This window comes from Salvia splendens, chromosome 3 (assembly GCF_004379255.2).
Source record: "Salvia splendens isolate huo1 chromosome 3, SspV2, whole genome shotgun sequence".
Classification (NCBI taxonomy): Eukaryota; Viridiplantae; Streptophyta; class Magnoliopsida; order Lamiales; family Lamiaceae; genus Salvia; species Salvia splendens.
Window position 1 is genome coordinate 28,676,516 of NC_056034.1, and position 9,065 is coordinate 28,685,580.

At 35.0% G+C, this 9,065-nt stretch overlaps 1 long non-coding RNA gene across 1 annotated transcript; it reads right to left on the reverse strand.

Annotated features, from left to right (window-relative positions):
• Positions 1–6,520: 6,520 nt before the first annotated feature.
• On the reverse strand, positions 6,521–7,636 carry LOC121795004. Its single transcript, XR_006049391.1, has 2 exons — positions 7,438–7,636; positions 6,521–6,954 (listed from the first exon to the last, which is right to left on the reverse strand). It is a non-coding gene; the product is annotated as an uncharacterized LOC121795004 (long non-coding RNA).
• Positions 7,637–9,065: the final 1,429 nt, after the last annotated feature.

Consider the following 9,065-nt stretch of genomic DNA (forward strand, 5'->3'; position numbering starts at 1 on the left):
TTTTGGTTCGGATAGATGTGGAGGGAAGTGGGAGCCAAAAAAAAATGAAATCGGCTATTTCATTTATTTTGCATTTTTCTCCTTATTTAACCACTTTAATGAAAGTCCATTTCTAGGTGTGCACAAATTGAACCGGCCCGGCGGTTAACCGGCGGTTTGAACCGTCCGGCAGGTTGCCGGTTCCAACGGGCCGGTTCAGGGTAGAAGGATGCGTGAACCGTGAACCGGCGGTTCAAAACCCGCGGTTTACCGGTTTGAACCGGTGGTTCAACCGTTCAACGGTTAAAACCGCCGGTTCAACTGAATTTTTTTTAAAAAATTATTTATAAAAATTAATTTTAATATTTAAAATCAATTTTTACAAACAAATGAATACAAGAAATTCGTAATAGCCCATATATATTTGATGGGCTTGAGAATTTATAAAACCATTCTTGGTTGTTTCTCTTTTATAGAGACATCCTTGAATGTTTTATGTTCCACTTTCGATGTGAGACAAACTCATTCTTGGTTGTTTCTCTTTTATAGAGACATCCTTGAATGTTTTATGTTCCACTTTCGATATGGGACAAAATCATTCTTGGTTGTTTCTCTTTTATAGAGACATCCTTATATGTTTTATGTTCCACCTTCGATGTGGAACAAAATCATTCTTGGTTGTTTCTCTTTTATTGAGACATCATTGAATGTTTTATGTTCCACTTTCGATCTGGGACAAAATCATTCTTGGTTGTTTCTCTTTTATAGAGACATCCTTGAATGTTTAATGTTCCACTTTCGATGTGGGACAAAATATGTTGAAGTACTTTCTTTTATAACTACATGTTTAGAGCATTCATTCATCTTTTTCCAATATGGGATACAAAACTTTATTTTGTCTTATACTTTTCTTCATGTTTTGTATGATATATATAAACAAAATTATTATTCAAATATATTCTTGATTGATAAAAATAAAGAATTATTGAGAAATATGATTTGTATATAGAAAATATATATTTGTATAATAATTATTGTTAGGTTTATACAATTTGTATAAGAATTATTCTTTCAATGTGTATAATATTATTTATTAGTTAACATATACATAAATTTATAAACATAAGCAAATCATTAATGATAAATAAAATATTAAATAGTGTTTATTAATTTTTGTAAATAAAATATATTCATTATAAGTTGAAATACACTCTCTATAATTCAATACACTCTCTAATTCAAATTTATTATCAATAAAATTGTAATTTTCACCTTATTGTTTGAAATTTATTTAAGCACATTTTATACATAATAAAGACTAAAAAGTCAAAAAAAAAATACTCCATACTTAAAGTTGGATTTGATTTTTAAAATGTCAATACTTGGATGATAGTATATTGGATTTTATTTAATTTAGAAGATAGTATATTGAATTATTCTCTTTTATAGTTACACATTTTGGATGTGTTACTCTTTATTTCAATGTGGGATAAAAGTCTTTATTTATAAGTATATTATAGATCGTCCATCATTCTTCGTCTATATTAATACTCTATCTTCTATTATTATAATTTAACAACAAATATTATTACATAAACTATTATTCATTAGTTCTTTATCATTAATGATTTGCTTAGGTTTATAAATTTGTGTATATGTTAACTAATAAATAATATTATACACATTGAAAGAATAATTCTTGTACAAATTGTATAAACCTAACAATAATTATTATACAAATAAATATTTTCTATATACAAATCATATTTCTCAATAATTCTTTATTTTTATCAATCAAGAATATATTTGAATAATAATTTTGTTTATATATAGTATACAAAACATGAAGAAAAGTAGAAGATAAAAGAAAGTTTCGTATCTCACATTGGAAAAAGATAATGAATGCTCTAAACATGTAGTTATAAAAGAAAATACTTCAACATATTTTGTCCCATATCGAAAGTGAAACATAAAACATTCAAGGATGTCTCTATAAAAGAGAAACAACCAAGAATGATTTTATCCCACATCGAAAGTGAAACATAAAACATTCAAGGATGTCTCTATAAAAGAGAAACAACCAAGAATAATTTTGTCCCACATCGAAGGTGGAACATAAAACATTCAAGGATGTCTCTATAAAAGAGAAACAACCAAGAATGGTTTCATAAATTCACAAGCCCATCAAATATCTATGGGCTATTACGAATTTCTTGTATTCATTTATTTGTAAAAATTATTTTTAAGTATAAAAATCAATTTTTATAAATAAAAAGTATTTTTTTAAAAAATTTTCGGTTGAACCGCCGGTTCATGCCAAAAACCGGCGGTTTTGAACCGCCTCGTGAACCGGTGGCTTTTTGAACTGGAACCGGAACCGTCGGGACCCTTGGCGGGCCGGTTCCGGTTCATGCATATGATGAACCGTGAACCGCCGGTTCATGAACCGGAACCGGCGGTTCGGAACCGTTGTGCATGCCTAATTAGCATCAACCCAAGCAGTTTTCGTAATTATAATATCGTAATCTACATCCAGAGTGAAGTCGGGCCGGCTAAATTTTTAATTTTTTGTTTAATTTTTTAAATCATATACTCTGGTCTGGTAAAAACAAAATTTATATATCAGCGGAGGGAGTATAATAATATTTTTTTTAATTATTTTATTCATATTTTCTATTATTCTATTTAAAAGAAGAGTGTATAAATTCTCGTGTCGTCTTATTTATCTTCCCTAGAACAAAGATAGTACCAAACTAACAAAATGTTAGTTTGTTTTATTTAGGTTGACAAATAGACAATTTGTAGCCTTTATAGCATTGCTAGCTGTTAAAAAATATAATGCGGAAAATAAAAGACTATTGCAGAAAGTAAAAGACGGGTAGAACTTTAAAGTCTACATTGTGAATGACTTGAATTCTATTCTCTCCATGGTTACACAACTATATATAGACTCTAATTCTAGCTAAACATGGAAAATATATTCTAATTATACTAATATCCTTTTTATTTGATTTTCCATAATCTTCATTGATTTCCTTCTTTATTCTTGCCATATCTTCATCACTTGCCTTATTGTTCTCCAATTAATTAATTTCCTTATTCCAACACTAGCTACAGCCGCCTCTATTCGTTGCTTGTTGCCCACTGCTGCAAGGGAGAAGGCCGTTGGCTCGAGCCTCAACCGTGGCACATTTGCCGCAAATGTTGTAACTCATGGGTCACACGCACTTGCGTCTCTTGGCCAATCAAGACGCAAGTGCAACACACAAGCTCAACATAGAATTAGGCGAATTTTTAGTTATGTTTTAAATTTTTTTATTTCAGAGTCAATATATATGCATAGAGAAAGATGTGATCATATGCAGTTTTTAAATATTCTCTTTGTCCACCAAAAATAGTCTCATTGGTAGACGGCATGAGTTTTAACGTGCAATTGGTAAAATGTGAGAGATACTCCCTCCTTCCCACAATAATTGTCACACTTCATTTTTACCATAAATGGTAAGTAGGTCTCACATTCCACTAACTTACTTCACTCATATTTTATTATAAAATCAATATAAAAAATGGGTCTCACATTCCACTAACTTTTCCAACCTAATTTTTATTTACTTTTCTTAAAACCCTTGCCCCCATCAAGAGGGACAATTATTGTGGGACGGAGGGAGTATAAGTTAAAGTGTGTAAAGTACGAGAGAGAAAGAGAAAATATATATAAAATATGAGAGAGAAAGATAAAAGATGATTAATAAATTAAGAGTAACTTTCCATTTTAAGTATGAGAATAATTGTAGTGGACGTACAAAAATAGAAAAAACGAGACTATTTCACTAAAAAAGTATCTACATAGAGAGAATTGTGATCATATGCCACTAAGGTTTTAAATGATAACATAAAACTAATGTGGGCAATATGATTTCAGAATCCAGTGATTTAACTTGATTTCATTCTAAGAAGAAAGGGTGAAATCAAAGTTACAATCCTATGACCTTGTATATTTGTATATATAGGATTGTAATTTGGATTTCATCTCTTCTCCCTGAAATGAAATAAGATGTGTCACCAATAGTCTCATCGTAGTTCCACATATCTGATTCATCTAGGCCATAAACTTTGTGAGAAGACTCTTCCATGCCCATGAAGTTGTTGGGTTCTCATACGAGTCCCCACTACGACGAGGTTGTGTACTATGTTTGTGTGTCAGTTAATGGTTCAGGTTTGGCTTGTCCTCTTGGACTATGAGTGAGGGGTTAAACAAACCCCCAACCAGTAAATAGATCATTCCAAACATAACCCAAGCCAAGTAACTTGAGTCCAACAACAGAACAAGAGACAACAAAGTGGAAGCCCCACGAGTCAGGTAAAACCATGGAATCAAAAGCTAACGAAAATTATAACCAACATCAGAAACTACTAAGCAAATCAATTCAACGTAAATTTTTTTTATCAAAACTAGAATGTCAATCATCATACCTGCGTCGGAAGCGGAAGTTAGGATATGAAAACTAGTCCATCCTAACAAGTGCCTTCATATTTCGAGGCATGGAATCAAAATCAAAGATATGACTCAATATATAAAATCATTAATCCAATTAATGTTATATTCTCTAATTAAATGTGGATTCAAAAATTTATATAAATTCCAAATTAATAATATTAAATTTTGTAATGTAATTAATAAATCAATTAATTTAAATTGTAATTTATTAATGTAATGAATAAATTATTAATATAATTAATTTAATTTGGACTTTATATATATAATTACTACTACTAAATTAGTATATAGCTTTATTTTAAGAGCATCCGCAGCGCTGCTCTCCCGGACGGACGGCGTCCGTGCCGCTGGCGCTACTGTGTGTTGTCCGCCGCTGGCACGACACTGCTCGATGCATCGAGCACGTTCGTGCCGCTGAGCAGGCTGACGTTGCGCGAGCCGTTGGCATTTTCGATTTTCTTTTTTTTAAATCGAATTTAATTTAAAAAATACTTTTTAAATAAAATAATAATATTTTCCCACTTCCCAATAAATTATATCCATTTTCTCCTCACTTTTAATTTATTTTTCCCCAAATTCACATTTTCATCTATAAATACACTCACTTCCACACACAAAATTTCACACCACACTACACAATTCTCATCTAAATTCTCTCATCTAAAATCTCTTATCAATTCTCAACCTTTCACTCTTACAAAAAAAATTGTCCGGCTCCGGCGATCACCCCTCCGACTCACGCGGTTGGAACCATGAATGGTTTGGCTCACAACCATTCCCTAGTCTAGAAACGCAATTCTCGGCCCCTCCTCAAACCCAAGGTTCTCAAGTTGCGGGTGGCTACCGGCTTTACCCGGTGGACGACCAAGATGCCCCCGATGGGCGATACGGGTGGGCACCCGAACCCAGATCGGGAGGTAGCGGCTGCTCTCAAACTCCTCCTCTTCCTACTCCTACTCCTCGTGGTGTCCGCACCCTCTACACTCCGGCGGAGATGGATCATTTATTCAAAGCCTATTTGATTATCTCCGAAGATCCGGAGGTTGGAATGAACCAAAGCAGGGATAGATTTTGGTGGCGCGTCTCTCGCTGGTACAATGAAAACCGTCCGGCTGGAACCATCGAGCGCAATGAGAGTATGGTGCGCACTGCCATCTTCAGAGCCAACGAAGAAATCCAAAAGTTCCATGGGTATTACCTCCAGGAAGAGCGGTCGGCGGGGAGCGGCAGGAGCGAGCTCGACATCATCAGTACCGTCTTGGCGACCTACCAATCCCAACATTACAAACCATTTAAGTACCTCAGCGCTTGGCAGGAGGTGCGTGTGCATCCGAAGTATAAGGGAGACGTATCATCCTCCTCCAGCTCCTCTAGCAAACGGTCGAGGTCGGTATCCCTATCCGACGCCGACGAGGATGAGGTGGCTAGCCAGCTTGCCAGAGCTAACTTGGGTAGCCCTGACGCCGGCCCGAGCAGTTCCCAACGCCGGCCGCAAGGAAGGAAGAAGGCGACGGCCAAACTCCATCGCGCCGCGACTCCATCCGCCTTCGCTCCCGCTCCCGCTCCCTTTGTGCCACCTCAACCCCCCACCAACTTGTTGTGGACCCTTTTGGCTCAACTCAATTTGGCCGATAGGTCAAATATGACTCCCGAGCAACTTGATTCACATTTGGCAACGATACGGGGTCTCCCAAAAATATTAGGGATAGGGCTAGAGGACTAGTCTTCCACGGGGTATTCTTTAGCCTTTAATTATGTATTTTTTATTTTTTTAGGATTTTAATTATGGATTTTTATATGTTAGGATTTTAGTTATGTGATTTTTAATTTTTAGGATTTAATTATGTAATTTTTATATTTTACTGTACTTTTAATAATTGAAGTATTTAAATTAAATAATAGAATGGTAGGACCCTTGAGCATGTCCTTGCGGAAGATCATGGATGTGAGTATTGTGCTCTTGGGAAAGAGCAGAGAGTAAAAAACTAATAAAAGTGGATACGGGCCTACATCCGTACTGTTGTCAAAGAGCACGGACGTGGATGTAGTAATACTCACAATAGCTACCATTTCAAACAATTTAAAACTACAGCTAGTAATAGCCTAGCTTGTTTTGAAAACGAGAAAGGGGCTGACCCTATTTGTTTTAATTAAAAAAAAAAAAACTCAGCAATCCAGTTTACAAAATTTGGAATCCCAACTGCCTTCAAATATTTGTGGCCAAATGGAAAATGAGAGTAGTTCCATCTTCCTCAACCCACAATGCAATTGTTGTACACTGCCCCTTCAATCTCTCCACCTTTCGCCGATTCGACATCCAACGATTGACGACGACCCGTTCCTCCAGTCGTCGTCACCGAGGAACCACGTGTGAGTAAAGGAGGCGGGTAGAGGGAAGAGGAATCGCCATTCCCTCTTTTTCACTCAAAACTTCAAATCAATTCGAATCAGTAGGCAGAAGAAGGAGTTCGTGTTTTCTAACAATTTTACAAAACTTCAAATCAATTCCGAGAACAGCTTTGGAAAAACCCAATTTGAATGATGAAATTCAATTTCCAAAACCTTTTATTGAGTTCACGTTGATTTGCAGAATTATTTTCAAAGAATTGAAATCTAATTTCACTTCCAATACAACTATAAAAGTAATTTTGATCATCTTCCCACAAAATTGAAATCCGATTTCAAATTTCCGAAATCTCAACGAAATCCAATTTCTCACCTTCTAAATCCAATTTCAGTTTCTTTTGACCAAATTACACAAGGTTGGTTTCTACTTTCTACTCATCCACATATAATCAAATTATAAAATTAATTATGAATCGAGCCTCAAATCACACTTACTGATTCATGTATTTATCTAATGAACACAACACAGTAGAAAAACATACACAAGTAAAGATCTAGATTCATAATCATCTACTATCAATTAGGCAGTAAAACACAACGAATATTACTCTTACTTGTCGAGGTTGATCGGATTGTTGAATTTACAACTATCGTGGTCCACGCATATTCCTATATGTTGCAGAAATGATTTCTAGTACAATTACTCTGCAAAAGAAAGCTAAGTAATCTCCCTACAAAACTTTACGTATTCTATTTTTTGACCTTTTGTTCTCCTCACGTTCTCCACCATGGAGAAGTATAAGTAGATAAAATGTAAGTAGATGAATAGCTACATGAGCTCTAGGATTGTTGGGCTCATAAATTAAGTTAATTATAACTCAACTATAACTATCTAATTCGTATTAACGTGATTCTAGCTCATTTCCTTTCACATGAGAGCGCGGGGTCCAGCATGATTTGTCCAAATTTAGTACTCCCTCCGTCTCATAATAGATGTCACACTTTCCTTTTTAGTTTGTCCAACAAAAGATGTCACATTTCTTTTTTTGAAAAAAGCTCTCTCTCACATTAATATAAATATACTAGTTTCTCTCTCCACTCAACACACAAAACAACATCTCATAAAATCTCATGCCACTTCCCAAGTGTGACATCTACTATGAGACGGAAGGAGTACCATCGACCACAATACTAAAAAAACGTGGAGCAAAATTAAAGTTTGGACGACATTTGCCACAAGGCCTTGAAGACGTACTACGATGATTATGTGAAGAATGAGTTCAAGTGCTACGATGATTATGCAATGCACGAGTTCAAGTACAACGATGTTTACGCCCTCGTGAAGGATCACCCGAAGCTCATGTCAGGTTACGAGTGTGGCGGCCCGAAAAGGACCAAGATAAACGCCAATGGCAAATACACCCGAAGCGAGGGACGATGCCTTCGACTTGAACATTCCCATGGAGAAGAGTTTTGGCACTCAAGTGCCGGCATGAAGTCGTCCCATGGGCTAAAAAGCTAGCTACCAAGAGAAAGGGCAAGGGGAGCGGTGTGGTTGAGCCAACCATAGAGGGACTCGTTGATGCCAATGTCAAGGCGATCACCTATGTATCGATGTTGAAGACGTTGAAGTCCACAATGAAGCTGTGGAGGGAGCCCGAAGACAAAGAAGAGTGAACAATGTACTATAACTTGATCTATAGGCTTCACCTCATTTTTTTCCTAAACTCAAACACACAAAAAGAGGAACAAAAAAAATTGGTCAAATAAATTGAGGTTGATTTTGGGATTGACTTATTGCAAATGTTATAGCTGAATTTAAAAATGCTAACATAATGTAGAAAAAATGGGTTGGGACTTAACTATTTGAACTTGATAATTTAAAACAGACTTGCCAAGTAATTAAATTTCAATATTATTTAATCGATGAAAATGAAAAAATTTATAACCCCCGTCCGTGCAGTAACATTATTTTAAATTTTTGCAGTCGTATTGCTAAAATATGTTTTAAATTTTTTAAAAATATATTTAATTTTTATTTTGTTTATACAAATTTTAAATTAGTGTATAATTATATTTGAGTTTAAACATATATCTCAAAATTATCATAATTAAATGTTTTATATCCTATAAATATGACTAATTTTCATCATTAAGTATTAGATTGACTACATGTTAATTTTATCGGTAGCAGCCAGATTAGCTAGGTTAGCTATCCTGAAACCCGAACACTTAGGGTCAG